Genomic DNA, 26,265 nt, shown 5'->3' with positions numbered 1-26,265 from the left:
CCAGGAGTGTGCTGGCGATCTAGAAGGGCTGATGAAAGCAGAGGAGAGAGGAACAGCCTGTGCTGTGAGGACGAGCCCAATTTTCCCTTCAGCCTGGCGTGGCCTAGGAAACCCCACATTAACTGTGGTAAACAAATCATTAGGAACCCTAAAGAATCAGGCCTGGCCCCACCTCCTTCTGCAAACACCCGGGCAAGCAAACCAGTGTCCTTTAAAACAGCTTTCTGAGTAGATCAGGGGTTTTGAAGCTGAGAGTCGGGTGAAGCAGGTAGCTGGGAAATCAATCCGGTGGGTACAAGCAGGTTTTGAAAGTACATGATTCTGAATTGCAATGAATTGTTCTCCTCAGAGTAACTGTGGCCATTGTCAACCTTTTGACTCCATTCGGTATGTGTGCATGTATGAGTCCATTGTGCTGACAGAAATTGTGTCCTTTATAAGTGACTTACAGCCAAAACAAAGAAAGAATGAGGTGAAGAGGAAGGGGGAAGGAAGGAGATAAAGACCCCAACACACTGTATCGGAACAGGCTAAGGCTCTTTGACCACCCCAGGATCTGTGAAGCAGCAGAGAAAAGACCCAGTAAGCTTCACTTGCTGAAGATGGGAGGCAGAAATTGGGCTTGCTGGAATGTTGTTTCTGCGATTTACTTGCTCTGTGGCCTAAACTTCTCCGGGTCTCATTGATAAGGTCAGAATAATACTGTGTTTGCACTATTAATATTAGGATAAATTATGGTGTGCATGGACTGTGTGTGTGTGTGTGTCTGTGTGTGTGTGTGTGTGTGTGTGTGTGATGGAGATACCCAGTGACTGATGGTTCTGCCAGAATTGCACAGGAAGTGGCAAAGGCGGCCAGGAGAGGGCCAGCCCTCTATGGGCTTTAGGAGTAGTATCATTTAGGACTCTTTGGTAGCAAGTGAGACCCTGTTGCCACCTCTGCCAACCTAAGCATACAGGAAGCTGTTTCCATGGCGATAGCCTCACGAATCCAAGAAAGGGCTGGCCAGTGGATTTTAAGAGCACGGAACTTGGGAGAACTTAGGGACCTTGGTGGCATTCTTATGCAGATCCTTATGCATTTCCTCAGGGGAGAGAGACTGAGGGCTGAGCTGCTGGTGCCAGGTGCCCATCATCCATTAGCTGTGAAATCACAAGTGTCTTGGCTGGCATTCCCACGGAGATGTGTGATGGGAGAGGAGTGATTCCTGAAGGAAAGCTTGATGCTGTTCTGGAGGCTGAGAAATGGGCACTGGGCAGGCAAAACCGCGGGGCGTGGACCACAGCACCTGGATCTGCTAGCTAACTCTTTCCTTCTCTCTGGCCAATCACACCACACCCAGCTGCACTGCTTTATAGAGAAATGGTAAGAAGACGGTTTGCACAAATAGCTATGGATCATTTCTCAAAAGACAGCTAGACCTTGAGCCTCCAATGAGAGAATCGGTGGGGTTTTACCTCTTATGATCCAAGAGAATAAAGCTTTGGCTCAGAGCGGGGTTGAAAAGAATAAAACCAAAATCAGGCGCTTATATAATACCTGTTCCATGCCAGCTGACGTCCTAATGCACATTCCATGTACTAACTCACAGCAGTCCCATGTACTAGATGCTGTTATTATCCCCACCCCCACTGCTTCTAGAAAGTACTATTATTATTTACCCTATAGTCACAGAAAAGGAAGTACAAGCAGAAGAAGCTTAGCTCAGGGCCACCTAGCTAGTGAGATTGGTTCTGGGCTCTAACCTGGGACTTCTGACTGGCATCCACGGCATTAGCTGCCTCTCTGGTGAGCCATAGGGAATGGGATATACTGTCTGTTGCTTTGGAGGCCAACAGTTCCAGAAGCTCAAGGCATTGGTGTTGAACTACAATTCCCAGCATGCATCTGAGCTAGCTATCATCTTAACTCCTTCTTCACCAAAAGTTCCTCACTGCCTTGTATAAAATCATTTTTCAGTGACAAAATACAACCTCTCTAGAGAATGACTGTGCAATCGCACGAACGTAGATGTGGATTGGGTGAGTTTCTGGGTTGAAATAGCTTTTTCCTTTCCAGTGTCCAAAAGAAGACATGGGAGATTTAGCACAGAGAAGATCAGTAATCTTAGAAGTATGCACTGTGGAAACTCAACGTGGGTCTTGAACTTGGCTAAACTTCGGAATCACACAAGAAGATCTGAAAGCTCATGATGCCTGTGTCACAGAGAGATTGTAATTTCATCGTTGTTGTTTTGAGACAGGTTCCACTGCTTAGCTCTGGCTGTCCTGGAACTCACTATGTAGAACAAGCTGGCCTCGAGCTCACAGAGACCTACTTGCCTCTGCCTCCCAAGTGCTGGGCTTATAGGTGTGCAGAATCCCCCAAGGGACTCTAAGGGATCATGCAGAAGCACAAAAATGGAGGCCCTGCTTGAAACCTAGGGAGGTGTGAGGGTTGGCCAAGAGGCAGACAGAACAAGGAGAAACAGCCTAGCTTCCTCTGAAGAAATAGGTGAGGCAGACTAAAGCTATTCCTGGATTTATGGTTCTTGGCTGTTGTGATCAGGAGATGGGGCCTGGAGTCTGGGAGCCTGACAGGGCAGTGCTTGGTGTGTGAAAAAGGCATTACCCACCTTGGTAATTCAGTTGCTATCTCTGGAAATTAGCTAGAGAATGTCAGTCCCTCCAGCTTAGCCTGGCCCTCGATGCCAAAACTCTGGAGTCCAGGAAAGAAGACATACTCAACTCCTATCTTCTATCTATTCTTCAATAGAAAGCGGATCAAGCCATAAAAGAACTACAAACAATACAGGGGTTTGAAGAGCGCTCCGGTAAGAGCGATGGTTTCCATCAAAAGGACAAGAAGAAAGCCAAGTGGGAACTGCAGTCCGGGATGTTTTGTTCACGGAGATCCCAAGCCCATCCCAGGCTAGTGAGAAGAAAGGGAGCAAATCTGATGGCTTGAAAGTGCTTCTGGAGGGAGGACACACAACTTACTTCTCCGTTCCTTTAAGGGCGTGGTCACTAACCAGGGGAAGTAGCTAAAACTGTTTCGTAGAGAAGAAATGTTGGCTTAGAGGGATGAGCTTGAACTTTTATTTACTCTTAAGAAGCTAAATCACATTTTGCTTAACTGTGCCACTGGTCTTTATTGCTGATTTTATACAATTTCATGTTTTTCTTCATGGCCCAGTTGAAGATGAATGGTGGCTCTTGGGTGGGTCTTCAAGGGCAGAGCCACTCCTAGCTCACGCTGGCAGCAGAAATGGAACCACCCTTGCTTTTTCACCTGATTCAATTACTTCCCAGAGAAGGAAAAACAATGCTGTTGATTGATCATGGTGATGATAAAGAGTGTGATGATGATGATGATGGTGGTGGTGGTGGTAATGATGATGATTAACCTATATCACTGCTTTATATTGTTCCAAGAACTGTTTTATATGCTTTAGAGTAAAATACCCCACTTAGTCATTATAACATTGGCTATTGGCCTCCAGCTTCTAAGTTAGAAAACTGAGGTTCACCAAGGTTAGGTATAACTTGCTCAAGATAAGATTCTATCTAGCTGGCTTTAAAATAAAACATTCAAGGCCGGGCATAGTGACTCACACCTTTAATCCCAGCACTTGGGAGGCAGAGGCAGGTGAGTTCGAGGCCAGCCTGGTCTACAGAGTAAGTTCCAAGACAGCCAGGGCTACACAGAGAAACCCTGTCTCGAAAAACAAAAAACAAAAAACAATTGAGTCATTCTGCAAGTGCAGGATTGGATCTCTCTGCATATAATGTGATTACANAGCACTTGGGAGGCAGAGGCAGGTGAGTTCGAGGCCAGCCTGGTCTACAGAGTAAGTTCCAAGACAGCCAGGGCTACACAGAGAAACCCTGTCTCAAAAAAAAAAAAAAAAAAAAAAAAAAAAAGAAAGAAAGAAAAAAGAAAAAAACATTCAGACCTTAGATTCTATGGATGTAATAATCTCTCCATCTCCACAGATCTCCGTGCATTGCAGTGATTTCCTGGAATAAAGGTGAGTGATGGTGGTCTCACCTGATCCACACAGCAAAAGCTGTGGGAATGTAGGCCTTCCATGAGATGGTGAGTATAGGGCTTGTCCACTGCTGCGGAGACAGGACTGGGTCTTGGATGTTCTGGCATATGGGAGGATTGTCGCTGAGACATAGCAGAAGGCTACAGGGTAGGGAAGGGGAAGGCCACGGATACAAACACGTGACCTGTGTGACCTTGGGTACAACTCTTAACGCCTTTGTTCTGGTTTTCCAAGGAAATTCTTGGCTGAGTCATCTCTAATGATGCTATCCTTATAAACTGGCCCTGCCAGGAACCCAATTAGGAAGTAATTATTGAAAAGGCAAGGGCAGTGTCGAACAGGTTTTGTACATTGAAAAATAATGAGCGGAGAGTTGCTTGATTGTTTTAGACATCTGAAAATATTAGCTCTAGTTGCCTTTTTTTTATATATATATAAATGTTTTGCTTTGTTTTGCTTGATGCTATGGACATGAAGCTAGTGAATAGATGAACATTATTTATGGATATTACTGGATGCTCAAGAAACACTTAGGACAGAATGACTCATTATTTAGCAAGGAGAGTGTTACAGAAGACTGTGGAAGCAGAGGATATGGAGACACGTAAGGACATTCTCCTTGTTTTGGCTCTAGGATTCCCATCCTGAGTGTGGATATTAATTCAGAACACTCATGCCTTTCTAGGAAGTCCTTGGAAATGTGTGTGGGGAGTTCTGCCATCAACCTAGCTAGAAAATTTCATTTGCATGTGCTGGATGGAGAATGCTATGGGTACAAATATTGGGCCCTTCATACACAATAAAGAATTATCCCATCCCAAATGTGCTTAGATCTCTGGCCAAGAAAGAATTGAAGAATATTGCATGGTTGAAAACATAGCGAACCTTTTGGTACAGTTTTCTGAACATTGATCAATAATGTATCCATTAACTTGGGGAACCTGCACACCGCTCATACAGAATCCAAATCAAATGGACAGTTCTGATAAGAGTGGAGGAATGGCCCTGGGCCCTTAGTCAAGACATCCTTTTCTTAGGCTTCACTGTCCCCATCTTTACAGAGCTAATATCCTTTAACTCCCTAAGTTCTCTCTCTAGAAAAAAAACAAAACAAAACTGTGGTGTTAAAAAAACCAAGGTCTAGAAATGTTTTCACTTTGTGAATGGTCAACACGTGTACTTCCTTTAACAAAAATGCATAAGTTTAAACCAAAACTTAACAGAAGAGGCCATATGCATGTATGGAAATGCCACAGTGAAACCCTCAACATATACAAGTTGCATGCATCCATTATTATAATAACCTATACAAGGTGACCCACACCTGTAATCTGGCCCGTGGGAATTAGGAGAATTATAGGTGCATAGCCAGCATGAGCTACGCAGCAATTCCTAGTTAGTCCAGCTTAGGCTACATGAAAAGTCTGTCCAAAACAACAACGACAACAGCAAACAGCAGCAGGAAATAAACAGGGCTAGATCTCAGATAACAAAGTATGATCTTAAGTTAATGTACAAATATTTGAATTTTATCAGATCTGCACACCCTGTCCATGAACTACCTACCCCGAGACAGAAGTCTATCCTACAAAGCAAGGAATAAAGTCAGGATAATTCTAAACCATGGGCAGAGTAAAAATAATTTAGGTAGACTATATTTTGGGGGTGGTGCTATGGAATAGCGGTGGCTCTCAGAGCTGGTGCCGCAGAGCGAGGCTGGGTCACTGAACTGTGAGACAGAAAGCACGCGGACTCTTCTTCCTTCTGTTTGATGCCCACCCGAGTCAGTCCGCAGACAGTTCCCAGCGGCCAAGGGAGAGTGTTAACTGTTCTTTTAAAGTTCCCTTTTGTTAAAATGTCATGTTTGTGCTTTGGTTTAAGTCGGTGGAGTTAAGTGGAAAACCACACAGCTGAACTGGGAAAGCCTCGGAAACTCGGACTGTGTGTTGCTGGGTTTCAGGCTTTTGTCTTTTGTCTTCTCCTTTGGAAGGCTTCTGTTTCCCTTTGTTTCGCTTTATGCTCTCATTCTGGAAGAACTAAGTGTGTTCTATTGCTGCTGTGACTCGTGACCTCTATCACAACCCCTTAGTTTCAGTAGGAATGGTGACCCAAGAAGCAAAGAATTTGACCCCAGAAAATAGCAAGGGGATGAGAGAACCAGCTATGACCATAGGATTAATGACCTGTAGGTCCAGGGCAAAGGGGGTGGGCTTTAACAATTTCTGAGCCACACTTTCGCTGGGCTTCACAGGGTCCCACTGAACAATGGAGGCAGAAAGATGGAGAAAGTCAGACTTCTGGATCTCCTGCAGGCCTAGTGCTTCTCATGTGTTATCTTGATTGCTATTTCACCAGCTTTGGACACTAGGCACTAATTAATGTCTTCATAGTACAGATGAGGAACTAGAACCCTGGGGAACCTCGGTGATAATCTGAAGAATAGATATTTTGTATTCTGCCTTTTGTCTCTTTCCTAACTGTTCATTGTGTGATTCCTACTTTCTGGGACCTATGGAATAAATCTTGGACAGTTCTTATCTATGTGAGCTCCTCCTGGCTCTGGAGGCTCTTGGGTGACACCTACTGGCTCTCAAGGCTTTGGGGACACCTGAGGGACTTCTTAGGTCTTAAGTCAATGTGAGGTAGTATGAGGGTTATGACTCGGGTCTCAGCTTTTCCATTTAACAGTTGGGCATTCAGTCAAGTTTTTATGATTTTTTGCACCCTCAGTTTCTTCACTGATTGCATGGATATAATATGTGCTTTTCCAGGATTGCTATGACAGAGAAATGATCTACACCAGACACTGCTCATAGTGAGCAGTGATTATTCTAACGTGCCTCCTGTTATCCAATGTCTCCTCACCCAGTATAAGAGCCTCCTCCTGAATCTGTCAGAAGGACCTTGGAAGGAGAGGGTAAGAGAAAAAAATAGGTCTTGGGAGCTGGAGAACAAATGTGAATGTCTATAACCCAGATCAAGACCAGCTCCCCCACGGACTCTCAGCTTTTTGGGTAAGATCAAGTGAATACAGTACCTACTGGTCCCCAGGTCTGTGTTCCAGGGACTCTTCTTGCAGTACAGGGGTGAGTCTCAGAACAACTGAGAGGCATAGCTCAGGCCTCTTTCCTGAAGTTGAGACAGACTTAAGAAGGATTATCTTAATGAAAGAGCCAAAACTCTAAGTACTTAAAATAGCACAAAGAAAGTAGCTCTTTTTGTTACTCTTCTTAGTTAACATTAGTGATAGCACAGGCCTTGAGTGAGTGGTTAGCTTGTACATTACCTAAGATTCACTGATATATCACATTACCTAGATTATACCTACACAACACTGAATCTATTTAATATTTTTTAACTGTGAACACACTATTACTCCATCTCTTCTTTCAACAACTATATGCCCTCCATGTGAAATACAGCATGTCACTAGACATTCATATATAAAGAGACCTGCAGAGTTCCTGCCTTCAAGCCTCACAGGATAGAGACAAGCAACTAAGCAAGAGGACGCAAAGTATAGGGAAGGGCCAGGCCAGTCTAGGGGGCAATCACGGCCCCACAAATGTCTGACTAACTTATTGGGCAAGTTTATACTTAAGTCTCTATGACTGTCTTAGTGTGTCCCACGGGCCGTCCCAGGGGCTGTAGCTTTCCTGGGCCTATTCGCTGCAGCATCCATTAGCTGATGTGGCAGTGGTCAGCTCCGCTCTTGGCCACTTTGCTTCAGAAAGAGCAGGAACACTCTTCCTCACTTCACCTTCCAGTCCTCACAAAGAAGTTGTGAAGGGTTTCAGGACACAAGAGAAGGAGGGGAAGAATAACAAATAAGGACAGCAGACAAGAAAAAGACCCCGCTCATTGCCTCTCCCGCTGAGCACTGCTCCGAGAGTCATAGAATGCATCACACTCCATCATTCACAGCTCGCACCAGCTCTCTGAGGTCTGCACTGAGCATGTATACATCTTCTCAGTATAGAAAGGCATGGAATCAACCATCCACAAACCTAGCAATGGCAGAAATAAGATTTGAACCCAAGGAGATATAATTGGTCATTTCTTTTCTTTCTTTCTTTTTCTTTTTCTTTTCTTTCTTTTTTTTTTTTTTAAGACAGGGTTTCTCTGTATAGCCCTGGCTGTCCTGGAACTCTCTCTGTAGACCAGGCTGGCCTTGAACTCAGAAATCCACCTGCCTCTGCCTCCCAAGTGCTGGGATTAAAGGAGTGCACCACCACGCCCGGCTCCTTTCTTTTCTTTTTAATAGCATATATTCATTCACTTGTCTGTGGATGTGTGCACATGTGTCACAGTGTGTGTGGGAGGAGTCAGCTCTTTCTTTCTACCTTCTGGATCCCAGGGATTAAACTAAGGTCACCAGGTTTGGTGGTGAGCAGTGTTATTAGCTGAGCAATCTTGCCTGGCCTGGTTATTTCTCATTAAGGCAACCCCCCCTTTTTTAAATCCCCCTAAGGAAGAGAGTGACACTATTCCAACAAGGGTCTTTGGGTAGAATAAAGACAGATATCCTTTGCAGGAGTCATCAATGGCAAGAAGCACATGAGAAAACAAGTGGAGTGTTTTTCTTTCAACTTGCCAGATCCTTCCCTGGCCTTTGTCAAGTCACAAGCCAGTGCCCACACCCCTATGTCTTCCAGCCTGCTCAGTGGCTCACTGTTGTCCCCTCTCTGCTTCTTGCAATCAATATTCTTAGTTCTCCAGAAAGCCACAATGGACACAAGCATGCATATGCTCACATATGAAATTTTATATATATCTTTCTCCTTTGCTGAAGCTGTGAATCAGCCCTATGGCCCTGCTCTGTCATGCCGTTCAGAGTAAACACTGCTGTCCCACAGGTCCAGACACAGCACAACCAGAAGCCATGGACTGAGAACTCTGAGACCAGGAACCAAAGAAAATCTCTCTTCCTTTACGTTGTTTACATCACGTAATCAAGGGCTCAGGACTAGAGGCCATACCTCAGCGTACAGCCCTGAGTTCAGCACAGATGGAAGTGGATTTGAAAGGTTAAAAGATGCTTGCCCGAGGCTTTGGTTCTGCTCGCATATGTGTTAACTGGTCTTAGAGAGCTGCTGTGTTGATGTTTGCTCTCCATCTCCTGCATGATGTAGGCGCCTTCGACTCTCCTCTGAGCCACCTTTACGGTCTTACACTAACAAACCAAATAAATCCCTGACACATACCCATTCGTGTTTGCATAAAGGCCAGACCTTTGAAAAAGCATGCAAAGGACTCAGATATTTCTAGAGGTTAAACACACTTTAAGGGAAGACGAGGCCTCTTGGGTTGGGATTTATTTATTTATTTGGTGAACTTGAGATTTTTCTCTGTTTCTGCATTAGCAGTTTTAAAACATCAGTGGTCAGAACCCTGAACTCTGTTAGCTGGAGATCTTAGATCCTCCCACAATCAGACCAAGCCATGGAGTGGTGCGTTATTCTCCTTCCTTTTCCCCATTTCATTGTATCCTGAGATGGTTATTCTGGGCCTGTTATTGAATGGTTTCCTCTCAGATGATGGGGCATCCCACAGGACACTAGAAGCGCCTGTAGTGGCTCATCCCAGGCTGTTTGCCCTTGAACAGAGGACTGGTACTTTAACCTCATTAGGCTCTATACTGGATTTCTTGGACTGGCCTCTTGCGTTCCTAAATTACTAAGACCAGAAAATTTCTGGTTGAATATTAAGCTTTGGATAAGATTTTTGTTTCAGTGATCAATTACTACGGAAACGTTTAATCCAAGAGAACGAAACCTTAACCGTAGCGGACTCGTGAGCAGTAGAAAGACTGCGGCGCTTGGCCACGTGGATGCGTCTTGCTTTGCCGTTTACTAGCTTGTACAGATTACTTGGTTTCATGGATTCTCCTCGACTCTGACTATGCATTATGACTTGCAGGAGGTTTGGGAGGGCTAAGAAACATCACATATATAATCTTAGCACTTGGGAGGATGGGCACGTGGAGGAGCACGGGTTCAAGAACATTCTGGACCACATAGCAAGACCATATCTCAAAAAAAAAAAAATATATTTAAAGCGGCATATCATTAGGGTTGCTGTGATAAACTCCAGGCATTGCCAACTTGCAGTGAAGGAGATGTCGGAGGTCCTCCAGAGAGCACACCCTGAGACTACTCTAATCATATTGATTAAATGCCACCAGCAATCACAGTTATTGATTTTTAACCTCAGACTGTGAGCACTTGCTCTCTAGTTACCTTAAGTTCCTCTCGCCACCCATCTGGTCTCTCCCCCCTCCCCCCACCCCCGTTTCTAATTAAAAGTTGGAAGTTACACGAAAATTCGGCAGGAATGGTTTCCATGAAATGTTTTCCCAGAGGAGCAGATTGTGCTGCTCATGGAGGCAGCTCCCAAACTAATTTAACTCACAGTCCTAGCCTTCGTACAGAAATGTAGAAGGCAAAAAAACGGAGTTGTGATGAACCCTGCCAGTTGGACTGCCTCGTGCTTCTGACTCACTTCAGAGCTGTTATCATGTCAATAGAAACATCCCCTCTGCACCCTATCCAGAGTTTTGCAAGGAGATGAGGTTAGACATCACAGTCTGGAGAGAGGCTATGTGCTGAGAGACAAGGTAGCACTGCACACTCGGGCACCGTAGTCATGTGATCAAAGGGAAGAAATTGCCATGGGAAAAATCCATGTGCCTCAAGTGAGGTAAATACATAATAAATAGTACCCATTGCTTATCAAACATTTAATATGCACATTATCATTTAATGTGTGTGTAATAATTGTTTTATTACTCAGAGTAGGTTAATTGCACTTTAAAAAAGCAAGTCCCCAAATTTCAGTAGCTTTCTATCATTAGCAGTTGATTTCTTATGCTATAGTATGAGCTAGAGGAAGGAGAGAAACTCAAGTTGCTGCTTGAGAAATTCCAGCCGCTCTAGGACCCTGGAATCATTAACCGTATTGTTTGCATATTGCTGGACAAATTTGCAAAGAAAGGAAAGTAGATGATAAGGACCCCACAGAAGGTTTCTTAAGGTCCAGGTCTCAATGTGGCACATTTCATTTCCATTTCCATTCTAAGGGCCAAAACTTAGCTGCAAGAGAAGCTTGGAATGTCCCCAGAGAAATGTCCATTGGAAATAACCAGGTGGGAAAGAAAGAGTTTAGAGAACATACCGTTTATGTCACTAATACTCACTCTTGCCCCAATTCTGAAGGTGAAACTGAGCTTTAGACAGGTAAAGTAACCTTCCCAATAGTACACAGCAGACAAGCGGCAGAAATAGAACAAGGTCTTGGTGCAATGCATTCTGGGGGGGAGGGGAGATGGACCTAAGAACCTGATTAGAGGTAGGTGCATTGATACTAAATAAGCAACTGCCATTCCCACTGAGAACACTCTCCCATCGTGGGCATTGTCTGACATTTGCAAAGTAATACATGACATCACAGTTTTCAAGATCACAACAGAAAGAACAAAGTGGCAATAGTGTAAGGACCAGGTGATCCGAGCATGCGCATCTCCAGCTGTCCCATTTCCTCACAGGCATCAGCCTGGCCTCCTGGCTTGTTTGTTCTTAAGTCTTAGGAGATACTACTGAGCTCGCCTTCACCATGGCTGTACCCTTAATTGTTGCATCTTTCCTCCCGAACGTCTTTGATTCCCTCGTTTAATGCCATCTGTTGTTCTAGAACTACAGGAATCCCTACCACATTCAAGATCTGGGGGCACCTTCCTTGTCACATAAATGTCTACAGAGGAGCAGCAGCCTCCCCCGCCATGGGTCATTTGAGACCTAAGGTGAAGAGTTTCTTTCCTCATTCCCTCATTTCCTCACAGTTCCAGCTATGTAGAACTGTGAATAGCCTCCTAAACACATCACACACTCTCTCTCTTTTTTTTTTTTAAAGATTTATTTATTTATTATATGTAAGTACACTGTAGCTGTCTTCAGACACTCCAGAAGAGGGCATCAGATCTCGTTACAGATGGTTGTGAGCCACCATGTGGTTGCTGGGATTTGAACTCTGGACCTTTGGAAGAGCAGTCGGTGCTCTTACTCACTGAGCCATCTCACCAGCCCCACATCACACTCTCTTACCCCACCCCCACCCCAGCCTTCATACTCCTTGTTCCCACTATATGGGGACCACGCTGTGGACATGACCATTAGGAACTTATTTTTAGCCTCCGGGTAGTTCCGATTTATAGACACAGTTGAAGACCAGGGACAGGATCAGCTTAAGCCAATCAGACACTCCTTGGTCAGATGGACAAATGAATATATTCTTTACACACCAAGATAGATGAGCTTTAAGAAGGTCCACTCTCCTGATCTGTCACTTTCCTCATTGTCCTAGATCCACTCCAGTATGCTTTCCAGGGCTCCTAACGCGACTTTAGTGGGTTCCTGTCATAGAATCCGTCCACGCTATACAGATTTGTTTCGGAGGTTCTCCTTCACGGATTTGAAACACTGCCCATTCTGTATCCCATTATATGTCATCAGGCCCACTTTGGGGCCATTACTAATCTGAAGGACACTGAGACCATGACAGTGGCTTCTATTTCTTTCCCTGAGCTAAAAGGTAGCACACTCTAGGGCTTTTAGTCATACCAGGGCAATGGAGACTGCTTTTGATTTTGATCTCTCTTTTCTCCATCCGGTCCATGGTGATGTTAGAACCTTCAATGGCACTGCCGTCCTGTATCTTGGGTGTCCACACTACCTGACTATGTCCAGACAAATGGAGGTTGCTTGTGCTCTGTGTTTCCTGTTCCTGTCTTAAGTCAGTTTCCCTTTCCTTTATGTTCATTTCCCTTTCCCTGTCCATTTCCATGGCTCTGCTTAAATGTAATCTCTTGAACTCGAGCATGGGAGCCCTGGTTTTATAGGAGGGAGAATGTTAAAGCAGGAGTCTGAGGATAGGGGAAGGGAGGAGGAGAAGAGAGTGGGGAGAAAAATGGGAAGAAAGAAGAGTGAGATGGAGGGTGGGGGAAGAAAGGAGGGAGAGAGAGAGGAAGGGAGAGAGAGAGAGAGAGAGAGAGAGAGAGAGAGAGAGAGAGNCCTTTAAGCCCTTAAGACTATCAGGTTTTGGGGACTGACCCATCTATTTGGTTTTCTTCTGTGAACTGTTAACTGACAATTCGTAAGTTAACCAATCTAGACTCTGCTTCTAGAACTGGGTCTTACTCACAAGACAAGCAGCTATGAAGAGCAAGATAAAGTGTCCCCACCAACAAATTAAAATGTCAGAGTCATGATTTGAACGGCAAGACAAGTGTGGGGCATGCCAATGAAGTCGACAAATTCAAACAACTTCTTCCTCGGCTCCTTCCTCCTCGTAGTGGTCCACTGGAGCTTGTTGTAGTTTGCACACTGAGTTCCACGGTGTGGGGAGCATTCTAGAAGATGCCAGGAGATAGCGGGGGTGGGGTGGGGGACGTGGGAGTGGGGAGGTGGGGCGGGGGCGGGGGAGGCGGACAGAGCGGTTCCTGCTCTCAGGGAGCTTTGAGGCTGTAGCCAGAAGCTTCGGTTGTGTTCTAAGTTCTCTTTGCAGGTTCCTGGCTATGTTGAGAGGAACTCAAAAGCAGGTTTAAGATAATTTCCTCCCAAAGGAACGGAGTAGGAATTGGATGGACAAAGAATTGTTAATTTGACTTTAAAGATTGAGGGACAAGTGAGTATTTGTCTCATTTCCTCGGGTTTGTTTTCTCCTGGGAGAATAAGCCAGCATCACTGATTGTCAAGTGTTAATGGGAACGCTTCCATTTTTCCCTATTGAAAACATGCAATTTAATGTGAAGTGTCTATTAGTGGACTGTGAGCAGGCAGAAATTCTCAGGATAATGAACTTGATTTTCCACTTGAAGTGCAATTCACATTCACGCATTATCTTTTTATAAGGGAAACACGGAGCAAAGTGGCTCACATATACATCTCAGTTGACCTCACAAATACCTCTGAAGAGAGCATCATTAGCTAGCTTTTATGGACAACAAGAGGAAATGGCGCCTGGGGCTCTGGACTGTGTCAGTTCACTTCTGGTAGATGAATAACTTATTATTTTATTCCCTTTGGTTGAATTTGTATAAACATTTTAATATGAATACCTGCATTACATTTGCACGATTCAGTGCTTCGCACACAGCCTGGTCATGTGTCTTCTATGGCTACCACGCTAACCATGTGCCTATCACAGCCTCATCCGTAACAATTTGTAAGCCCGAACGAATCTCTGCAGCCCAACTTGCTTTTATTCTAGACTAAATCAATCCAGCCTTAGGAAGTCCTAATCTATTTCTTCACTTGCGGGGTCTCTCTGGGGTGACACCACTTGGTCAGAGAAGGGGACACTGGCACTCTTCCTGTGGGAATCTGAAAGCTCAGAAGAACAAGATGTTGATGCTGTGAGCACAGTGCCTGAGGCTTCCTGCTAGGTGGTTTGTCTTGAGTCAACAACAGCCAAGGGGACAGAAGGAACCCAGAGAAATATCAGATCTATATGTTTGCACAGTGAGTTGCAGATATTTTGCAGAAAACAGCCCAAATGAAGCAGGGAGGTGGCAGAGGGGGTTGGGGGGCTGGAGGGGGGCAGCAGATGAAGCTGGCAGCAGGTGCTTACTTAATCGCTCCAGCTGCTGCCAAGTGTTTAGCACAATTTCCCCTTCATTTTTCAGTTATTGGCCCGGGATCTGGTTTCATTTCTCAGCTGTACCGTGTAGGAACTCTTCCCTCTCCTCGCATTTCGACAGGAAGGCAAGCAGGCAGTTTTTCTTTCAAAACTTGCCAATAAATCCAGTCCCTTAGATGTGTTATTATTTGCCTCCAAACACCACGTTGACTATAGAAAGGAAAATTAGCTTAAATGTAATTCGATGTTTGATTTGATCTCACTATGGTCTGAAATTTTAATTCGCCTCAGAAGGTTTGATCCAACACTTCCAACTCATCTTGTGACTTTGATTTCCGAATTGTGTATCTGAGCCTGTCACCCTCTCAGCTGTTCTCTCTTTAAAGGACAGTTTGTGTAATTCTCCCACCGATGTGGCACATTCGTTTTTTTGCTGTTTGGATCCCTTTAAATCTGGAAGGTAACCGTTGCAAAAACACTGACTTTGGGTTCCTTTGTGAGTTTTCACACACAGCAAATATTTGTGAAAACTGATAAGCCGTGTCGAAACCTCAGTAGGAACAATGTGCTACAACCAGACCAGGCAACCAGGAGGAATTTAGAAATGCATAAGGTGTGGCCGTTCCCTCTCAGCAGGTTTGATCCCTAATGGAATGTACAGTGAGCACGAGGCAAACACAGATATAGTTCAGAGAGAAGAACCACTGTGATGTGTTAGAGAAGCACCCATGAATGTCAAGTCCCGCTGATGGGAAATACAACATAAAGACTATGAAAATTCTTCATTTTTCTCCGCCTTTTAAACTAATCCTGCTTAGCTAATGCTGTTCCATTACTGAATTGTGATGCATTGTCAGCAGTTTTAATCAGACCAGGGTCCAGGGTACTTCTGATTCAAAATATTTTAGTTTTGGACTTTTGTTTGATATATTCCAAGAAGAGGGAAGGAGGGAGCTGGTATCATGAGGGCATTAGGAGACCTGGGTTCTGGGTTCGTTTTCACATCAGCCACTTAAGGCCATGTGCCTTAGCCTGGATTAGGTTCCCATCAGTATGAATGCTTTGAGTGTGGTGTCTTAAACTTTGTCCTGAGTGGGACTAGTGTCCCCACAAAGAGCAAAGAAAACCCAAGGCCTGACAAACTGTACCAGGTACCAGAAAGAGAGAGGGAAGAAAGAGTCTTTGGGCTTCTGAATTCTCAACTTTAAATCCTAAACTCTTTGTAGAAAACCTAGAGGTCAAAGCCACTCAGGTTTGAATAAGTCCGATTCCTTCTAATTCCCAGTGGGTGTTGCATTGGCTTTTAAGAATATTAAAGCATGACCTGAACAAAAACAAAAAACAACAACAACAACAAAAAAACCCACCCAAACCCCACATGTGCTGAAAAGATCAACATGCTGGTTCAAGTTTGTGCTGAACAAACTTCAAGTTTGCCTTGAAGATGAAGGTAAGTGAGTTATAATACTTTTATTCCTATAGAAAGAAGTGGCATAGGTATGGAGGGAGGAGGGCTTGTTTCTCTTCATGGCTTTTTCTTGTTCTATATCATAGGCAGCAGTAACCCAAGCCCTGATCACACACAAGCCCATATGTTGCAGCTGGTTGCCCAATAATCCCCTTCCTTCTGACTCTTCCCGTCCAGGTGACAGTCTTGCCTCTCCCACGAATCCTATGGTCACCTTGTTGGCTCCCCAGGCAGTCATTTACCATTTATCTTTGCAACCTGCCACTGTTCATCACAACTCTATTTTTATTGTGTGTATACATAAGATTACAGCATGGTTTTGTTATAATTACCAAAATTAAGAAAAGTAACACCTACCTGCAGCTATATTTTTAATGTGTGTGAGTCGGCATGTACATGTAAGTAGAAAGCACCTAAAATATGCACTCTTACCCAATTTTCAATATGAATACAATATAATTAGCCATGATACTATAAGATCGTGAGACTTCAAAGTCAAGTGCTATCCCCAGCCCAGTGGCTTAGACTTAACACATATAGGAATAACCTGAAAGATTTGTCTAAACACAAACTGGGGGGCTGGTGACATGTCTCACTGGATAAAGTGCTTGCTGTACATGTATATAGATGTGAGTTCAGATTCTTAGCATCCATGCAGAAGCTAGGCATGAAAGTGTACATCAGCCATCCTAGTGCTGAGTGGGGAGAAGCAGGCCAGAAGCAAGCAGGTTCTCAGAGCTTGCTGGCCAGAACATCTTGCCAGTGAGCTCATTGAGAGACCCTGTCTTAAAAAATGAGATGGACTTCTAGATGCTACATGTGTGCATATGTATGTGTACACACATTAACGTATACATACACACAAAACCAAAACAATCCCCCCGCTCCGACATAAATTGCTAGATATGCCCTCCATAATTTCCAATGCAGTAAGACTAGGGTGTTGCCTCCAAGTGCGTATCTAATGAGTTCCTGGATGGTGTTTGTTCTGGGATCACACTGGTGGCTGTTGCAATAACTCCTTCCCAGAATTTCAAGGACAGAGGAACTAGCTTCTCATAAGTCCTGTTTACCTCTTTCTGATGTCTGTACCATGGAAACGTTACTGGTACCTTCTTCCAATCACCCTCTAATTGTTGCTATTTAAATGTCCAGTATGACCACTCTGTCATATCTAATCACCATTTCTTGTGTTGCACAATTTCCTGAACTTGAATTTATGATCTTCACATGCCCTGTCAAGACTTTATCCATGTTATTTCCATTTTATTTCCTAGGAAATCTCTTCTTCTCATATCCAATGGTATTTCTTTTTAAAGAAGCATGTGTGTGTGTGTGTGTGTGTGTGTGTGTGTGTGTGTGTGTGTTGTGTTGTGTTGTGTTGTGGGTGTGTGGGGGAGTCAGGCGTAGTGTGGACGTCTGTCTTAGTCAGGGTTTCTATTCCTGCACAAAACATCATGACCAAGAAGCAAGTTGGGGAGAAAAGGGTTTATTCAGCTTACACTTCCACACTGCTGTTGGTCACCAAAGGAAGTCAGGACTGGAACTCAAGCAGGTCAGGAAGCAGGAGCTGATGCAGAGGCCATAGAGGGATATTTCTTACTGGGTTGCTTCCCCTGGCTTGCTCAGCTTGCTTTCTTATAGAACCCAATACTCCCAGCCCATGGATGGCACCACCCACAGGGGGCCCTCCCCTCTTGATCACTAATTGAGAAAATGCCTTACAGCTGGATCTCATGGAGGCATTTCCTCAATTGAAGCTCCTTTCTCTGTAATAACTCCAGCTTGTGTCAAGTTGACACAAAACCAGCCAGTACAATTGACCCCTTGTCAACTTGACACACAAACACATCACTATTAAGCCTCAACCCTTACTTTCTTATTCATCCACAAGATCTAAATAACTTTAAAGGTCCCACAGTCTTTGCAAATTNTTACATATTAAATTTTCAATCCCTTTAAAATATCCAATCTCTTTTAAAATTCAAAGTCTCTTAACTATGGGCTCCACTAAAAATACCTTCTTCCTTCAAGAGGGAAACATATCAGGGCACAGTCACAATCAAAAGCAAAATCAAACTCCAACCGTCCAATGTCTGGGATCCAACTCACAATCTTTTGGATTCCTCCAAGGGCTTGGGTCACTTCTCCAGCTCTGCCCTTTGTAGCACACACCTTGTCTTCTAGGCTCCAGTTGCCTGTACTCCACTGCTGTTGCTGTTCTTGGTGGTCATTCATGGTATTGGCATCTCCAAAACACTGCTGCCTTCCATTCCAACTAGGCTTCACCAATAGCCTCCCATAGGCTCTCTTCATGGTCCAAGCCTCAGCTCTTTGCACGACCCCTTCAGTCCTAGGCCACCAATGGCAACTGAGTCTGCACCTTCACCAATGGCCTTCCATGGCCTCTCACAGTGCCAAGCCTCAGCTGCTCTTCATGGCCCCTTCATGCCTTCAAAACCAGTACTACCTGGGTGACTCTTACACATTACCAAGTCCCACTGCAGCATGAGGTACAACCTTGGATATCTCTGGAACACAGCCTCTTTGTGCTCTTAGAAAACACTTCCCAGAAGATTTCGCTTCAATGATGCTGGTCTCTTCTTCATCACTGGTAATTTCTTAGCTCCTGCTAACTAGCATCAATAGTCTCAGTAATGCAAAGGTCTTGCTTTAGTAGTTCTGGTTAATTATAGCTGATTCTTCAGCCCCAGCTAACCAAAACCACGGAATCTTTACAATCAAAATAGTAACAGCCTGATAAGAGTCTTTAATTTTCCCTCTGAAATTTCACAATCGAGGCCTCCATCTCTACACTGTTCTCAATATCATCTTCCAAGCTCCTACACAACATCCCACAGAGCTTTTAATACCAAATGGATCTCCTAGCCCAAAGTTCCAAAGTCCTTCCACAGTCCTCCCTAAAGCATGGTCAGGTTGTCACAAGAATACCCCACTATATTGGCAACAATTTGTCTTAGGGTTTCTACTCTTGCACAAACATCATGACCAAGAAGCAAATCGGAGAGGAAAGGGTTTATTCAGCTTACACTTCCACACTGCTGTTGATCACCAAAGGATGTTAGCACTAAAACTCAAGTAGGTCAGGAAGCAGGAGCTGATGCAGAAACCATAGAGGGATGTTACTTACTGGCTTGCTTACTATGGCTTGCTCAGCTTGCTTTCTTATAGAACCCAAGACTACTAGCCCAGGGATAGCACCACCCACAGGGGGCCCTCTCCCTTGATCACTAATTGAGAAAATGCCTTACAGCTGGAGGCATTTCCTCAATTGAAGCTCCTTTCTCTATGACAACTCCAGCTTGTGTCAAGTTGACACAAAACCAGCCAGTACAATGTCAGAAGAAAAATTTTTTTCCTTTTTAAAAATTATTTTTACTAATTAAATTTGTTGGCATTACATATATATTACATGGATCAAATGCATTCAGATTGCGTCCAATTTCTACCCTCTCAACATCCTCTCCTCCCTATATATCCCTTTCCCACACTGACAGCCATTTTGGGATATCCTTTCAATGGAAAGAATGTCCGTGGTTGCAGGCCTCATGATTTTTATACTGACTCATTTCAATCCCTTTAGTCTTTGTTTATTCAGTAGCTTGCTTAGCCCATTGACAGTTTTAATTGCTTCTTCTTGGAACATCTTCTTTTATTAAACGTTCTTTAACATATGTGGAATTAATTGCTAAAGACATTTCATTATTGCTTACAAAGCAAGGAAACGTTCTATTTTTGGAGGAAAAGGCTATATATGAGTTATATAGAGTTTCTGGTCTTAAGAAAAATGTTAAGGCGATTCTTAAATATTTCTACCAGCATCACTGAAGTCTTCCTTATATCAGATTTATATATCCCTCATGTGGGTAAAGTAGAAAATAGCCAACCACTAACGTTTAGTAGCATAAGCAGGCCTGTTGAGGAAGCTGATTCTATTATATATAGTTCCGTGACTTGGGGCGAGATAGTTAATCTCTGTCAGAGGACAATTTTGTGAGACAATTTTCTCCTGCTCTCTCCTTCTGCCTTTACCTGGGTTCTAGGGATCAAACTCAGGGCATAAAGCTTGCACAGCAGTCATCCTCACTCATTGATCCATCTCACTGGCCCCTTATAACTGATAGCTCTCTGGCTTCCATTTGTTTGCAGGCATAGGCTAAGCACTACATAGTATGCAGGCATCTTATGTGAAGGTTATCTATCCTAAGTCAACCTTGTGAATGAATTAAGTATTGCTTTATGAATGAAAATAAGCTCAGAGAAAATAGGTAATTTGCCTAATAGTCCCTACGTCTTTAACACTTCAGTTGCAGGAATTTCCCATATCCGTGGAGGATAGATGCCAAGCCCCTGGCAACTGACTAAAACTGCATGTAACATGGAACCTTATGTTTGCTGTGTTTTTGCCTCATATACACATACATAGTAGAAGAGAATTTATAAATCAGCCAGTTAAGAGAGACTGACAAGAAATAATAAAATAGAACCACCATAACTACACTGCAGAAGAAGTGATTTGTTTATAACCTGGAGATTTCGGCAGTAGATGTATAACCTGAGGGCATGACCACTCTGAATTATGGTTAAGGGGAAGGTTTTTATTGTAGAAAGGTGGGAGAGTACAGCCAGGGGCATCTGGAAGAGTCCAGAGCAGAGAAAGAAAAAAGCGCACTGCCCATGGCCAGCAGACTGAGGAATAGGGGGAGAGAGGAGCAGGGAGAGGAAGAAAGGGGCACAGAGAAAGTGTGGGCAAAGGACAACTCTGAAGTAGCTGGGTTATGAGGAGAGCTGAGGGGCTGAGGGAGGGAAGCCCATGAGCTGGAGAAGGTGGGGGTCAGGGGCGGCAAGAGAAAAGCCAACGATCTGCCAGCATGAATTCTGAGATGTGTAACAGGTACTTGTGATACTGAGGGCACCAGAGGCCAGCATGTGCTGTGGTATGCTAATAGGCACCACAGATAGCCATTTGTCCCTTCTGCCAGTGGCAGGGGAAACAGTTCCTTTGGTAGAGGGGAACTGGCTTCACAGATTCCTAAGGAAGGTTGGCTTTGTTTAATGACAAAAATTTGGACCTGACAATGTGAACATGGTCTCAAAAGCTCTTCTGGATCTTTCTGACCTGAGGTTCTGACTCTCCCCCTTTTCCTTAGTAAGAATTTTTACCTTTTTGCTTAAAGGAACTATGTCTGTGCTTCCCACTTCCCTTGGGCAGGCCTGGACTGCCAACATCAATGTTCTTGCACTTTGGAGACTTTTTAACTAAAACAGTTTGCTTGAACAGAAACACTCTGGTACAGCATTTCCTCTGATAATGGGGGTCAGGGCTCCACTTAGTGACTGACAGGCAAGTAGCATAGACAGTGTGCATACATTGGATGGAGGGACAGTTCATACAATCAGATGGAGCCAGTGAATAATACAAGGACAGTTTGCCCTAAGGTATGGTTGAGGAGAAGGGTTTTATTACAGATATGAGAGATAGTACAGCCAGAGGCATCTGGAAGAGTTCAGATTGAACCAGGCCATAAGAGGAGAAAATGGGGAGGGGGTGAGAGAGAAAGGAGAGTGGGGATAATAGGACTAAGAGAACCAAGCACAAGTCAAGAGAGAGAGAATAACAAAGAGGGACTGAGACACCAGGGTTATATAGGAAAGAGAAACTGTCAGGGAAGGGAAGCCAAGCCCCTGGACTATAGAGGTTTAGGGTAGAGGTGTGGTGGGAAGAGCTGAGAGGAGCCAGGACTCCTGTAACTGGTACTTGCAATACTGAGAGAACCTAGAGACCAGCATGTGCTTTGGTTTGCTCATAGGCATCTCAGCTAGCCATTTGTCCCCAAAGTTTCTTTGGGATCTGACAGCCAGGTAGGCTGAGGTTTTATTACACTGCTCACCAAGATGAACAATTTAGAACTCATCAATTATTCATTTCTGGGATTTTCCATTTAACGTTTTGCACAGCGAGTTGGGTAGGTAAGTAAATCATGGTCAACAGAACTCCAGAGGCTGCAGCGGGAGAGCTCCTAAGTGCCTATTAAATGGCTCAATTCTGTTCTGATTCCAATGGTGGAGGTTCTGAAGTAGGCACTGCCAGCACCCACTGAATTCTTACCAGCTCCGAGCAACTCTTAACGTGGGTGTTCTCAGAACCACATTTTGAGAAACAGTCCTCTGTATTGACATAATTGGCAGCATCCTTCCTTTAAACACTTCCCTTTGGTTGCTATGATACATCCCCCCCCCCCCAAGTTCTGTGGGCTCTCTAATTCTGTTCTCCATCTCCCACTTCCTCTCCTGCCTGTACCACTGTCCCCAGACTCTGCTCCTTCCTCTGCTGTCTGTCCCCTGGGGCTTGGCTCCAACTTGGGCAGATGGTTCCCAGCCTTGCCCCGGTGAGTGCCAGCCTCCTGGTGAGATCCGTAGATTTTGGAACAGAGTTGCACTTCATTCAGCCTGGGTCCAGGACTTAGCTGTGAGGCAGGTGATACTGACGCAGCTGCTCCATCACCCCCACCCTGCTCTGGGCCTTTCCTCTTCCATTAAGATCTCCTGCTTTGCAGTTTTCTAATCAAATTAGTTCCGAGGGAAGAGCTGATCTGTTTACACGGTCACACTAATGTGCCAACTCTCCCAGTCACTTGCATTTGTAAAGCCTTTTAGGTCTTTGTGGTTCCATCCCTGTTATTTCAGGCAGATAGAGTGATTCAGAAGGGCACTGACCAAGGGGTAGGGAGAGCTGATTTGAGACGCATTGGCTCTTCTCCTCTTTGCCTGGGAGGGCAGGACTTGGCCTTTCTAGGTCTTGGGCAAGGATAAGCAATAACTGCATGCACAATAGGCTGGTCCCTAGAAACAGAGGATGAGGACAGACTACAGAGTTGGCTAGTGGCCTGACTTCCTGCCACTCCTACTCATAGCCACTCCTACCTATAGCCACACCCACCCATAACCACTCCCATCCATAACCTCTCCCACCCATAGCCAGTCCTACTACCCAGAGCCACTCCTACCTATGGCCACTTGTACCCATAGTCACTTGTACCCATAAGCCCTCCTACCCATACACTTCTAAAAGCTCCTCTTCCCTGGTCTCACCTTAAAAGTTCTCTCTTGGGAACAACCTGACCTGGCAGCCAGGTTGAGGTCCCTTTTTTTTGTGATCCTGTGTTAGATCCTGTGTCAGCAACTGCTTGGCCTTTGTTGTATTTATCACAGGTTGTAATTATTTGATTTCCTTCTTCCTGTCTCCATCTTGGGAGAGTAAGGCTGAAGGGGGTGAGACCAGGCTGCCTCACAACCCTTCTACGCTGGTTTGTAACGGAGATCAACTGTAGTGGGAAGGGTTGCATGAAAAAGCCTTACCACCGGGCAGTCCCTGACCTGAAGCAAACTGTCCCCAGTAGCCATGTGGTACTGAAAGGCAGCAATATTGTAGAAAACTTATCGCCATATAAATGATTCTTGTATGTAAAGCTGCCAGTAGATTTTTGCCCGGTAGAGGGACAATTGGCACTTTCCCTGTGGCTATCGACCAGTTTTACTTCAAGGTCTTCATGCACTACAGCTTTCCTGAGGGCCTGTGTGCTCTTAGCATTCTCCTTTGAGCCAGTCATAACATCTTACTGATTGCCTTGTTAGTCGGTAAAATAAAATCTCTGACACATTAGTTTCATATTTGTACACGAGTCCAATTTTTAGCTTCTTAAAAATATTTTTTATTTGAGCTTCATGGAAACCAAGTATTTTGTGCTTCAAAAGATGCTATCAGGAAAATGAAAAGTCCCCCTACAAATGGGGGAAAAACAAACAAACAAACAAACAAACCCATGCACAAATCATGTCTAGAATATGTGTCTAGAATACATAAAGAACTAAACTTCAACAATACCAACAGGAGCAGTGGGGGAAAAAAATGGTCAAAGGTTTCAACTAGACAACTCTCCTGAGAAAATAAAAAAGCACATGAGAATGTTACCGGAGTTGTTAGGTCAAAGCCCGAGTTCTCCTGGCATAGAGTAAGGACAGCAGGAAAGAGGCAAGCTGGCAAAGAACAGACTTTCCCCATCTGACTTCACATAACTAATATCAGGCTGGAGAAAAGCCCTTGACATATGAATCGGAAAGATGGTTGGTTGTTATGTAACCACAAAGAGTGCTCACCTTGTAGCCTTGTGCTTTGGTTCTGTTTGATTTGTTTCCCCCTCAATACTCTAGCCACACCTATCCGCAGGAGCCTTTTCCCTCCAGTCTGATTCTATCTCTAACCATGTGTCATCCCTGGTGCACTCCTTTGACAGAGAATACAAAAGCCCGGAACTGGGTACCCTCTGAACTCAGATCTATAGCCTGGTATGAAACCTACCTCCTCTCTCTCTCCTCTCCCCTTCCCCCTCTCCTCCCTTTTCTCTTCTGACTTTACTCACTAAAGCCTAAGCACATATTCCCCTACGCTGTGGGCTTCCTCACTCTTTCCCCGAAGCCCCACCCTCTTCTGCCATATTGCTGCTCAGTGATTGCCCTTGCTGACCGTGCTGGTTTCCTCCGTCCCTTCCTCCAGACAGCGTGCCTTTTTCCTCTCCTCTCCTCACATCCCTTCCAGAACTGCTGAGAGTTACGGATGACCAGCCTCCCCCTCGCCCCGCCCTAATAAACACTAATAAAATTGTGCCTGAGCCTCCTCCTGATTCTGTTTTTAAATCGATTTCTCAGCTAGACTGTGAAGCCAGAAGGGAATACTCTACTCTCTGGTGACAACCCAGGCAGTCCTAACAGGCTGGGCTCTGCCACCCATCTCCTATAGGCCAATTAGAAAGTCAGGTAGTAGTGAGAGACCCAGACAACGATGTAGCTACACGGGAAGAAAAACAAACAGCCAAAGAGGATCAGTGATCCGCTCCTTAAGGTCATCTTCAGGGTCCTGACTTGTTTTAGGTTTACACAGATACGCAAGAGATATGCATAGCTAAGCAGTTCTGACCAAGTCCTGGTTCCACTGTTCATTGGCCCCCGAGTGTCTTGAACAACCTCTCTCATCAGTGTGTTCTGACAAGTTATCCTGACAAACCAAAGCCCTCCTTTGGCCAGTAACCGACTTCAGCATTGTCCTTGTACCAGCATAAGATTGCCAGGGAAATTCCAATCCCTTTTTTGGTGTCCTATAGTCAGAAGAAGGTGATGCACTGGCTTCTCCTCCTGGATGATTTCAATAATAGGAAGTGTTATTGGTCACACAAAAATGCAAATCAAAACTACAATGAGACATCTCTCACACCTGCTAGTGAAGAACCAGCCAGTCTCCATCTTAGACTTAAAAGCCGTCTTACAGTAAAGACAAACTAGGTTCATTCCTGTTTATGACTAAATCTGTTTTCAAGGATTGGGCTATGCCCCAACTGTAACCTTAACAACAAATGGCTCTGAACTGCCTGTTCCAAGAATGGCAATTATGTCTTTGTCTCAAAAAGCTATTATGAGCATCTTGCAAGCCTACCTTTGTTTCAAAAGGGTTATGATGGCTACCTTGTTATGACTACCTGCTGTTACGACTGCCTTGCAATCCCGTCTCTGCTTTCAGAGATCCCTGGGATCATCCTAGAATGTTCTGCTCCTGTAACCTTGCGTATTTTGCCTGACGGATCCCCCATTTGGATACCCCCAATCCCTGAGCTGTTAAAACCTTGTTTTCCTCACATCCAGTGCTGTCAGCCCCTGTACATGAATGACAAATCTTGCTTTAATTAATTGTTTTGTTTTAGTAACCTTGGCTATAACGATTTGAGTCGGTGGTCTTTCTCCTCCCATCTTTGGGGTTAATACCAGGATGGTTATGATGATCATTTTTAATGTTAGTGAGGATGTGGAGAATGTGGGAATGCAAAATGGTGCTGATGCTTTTGTAAACAGGGTGGTGGTTTCTCAGAATATTAAATCTAGAATCCCCACGTGACCTGACAATTCTACCCCTAGATGTAAATACAGGAGATAGAAAGCAGGGATTTGACCAGATGCTTGAATGAACATGTTCATAGCACCGTTAGTATCAGCAGCCTGGGCTGAAGTACTCTGAAGCCAGGTGAGCCAGGTGGACATCTATGATCTTGTTACTCAGGAAGCTGAG

General features: G+C 44.5%; 1 protein-coding gene across 1 annotated transcript in view; it reads left to right on the top strand.

Annotated features, from left to right (window-relative positions):
* The first annotated feature begins 254 nt into the window (after positions 1-254).
* Positions 255-26,265, top strand: part of LOC110329052 (protein FRA10AC1 homolog) — a 75,833-nt gene continuing 49,822 nt past the window's right edge. The window contains exons 1-2 of the mRNA XM_029540596.1: positions 255-288; positions 3,975-4,009. The gene's annotated coding sequence lies outside the window, so the exon portion shown is untranslated. The remainder of the gene's footprint in view (positions 289-3,974; positions 4,010-26,265) is intronic.

The sequence above is a fragment of the Mus pahari genome, chromosome 1 (assembly GCF_900095145.1).
Source record: "Mus pahari chromosome 1, PAHARI_EIJ_v1.1, whole genome shotgun sequence".
In the NCBI taxonomy this organism is placed as follows: domain Eukaryota; kingdom Metazoa; phylum Chordata; class Mammalia; order Rodentia; family Muridae; genus Mus; species Mus pahari.
The sequence above is the reverse complement of the archived record's forward strand: the minus strand, read 5'-3'. Positions and strand labels throughout refer to the sequence as shown.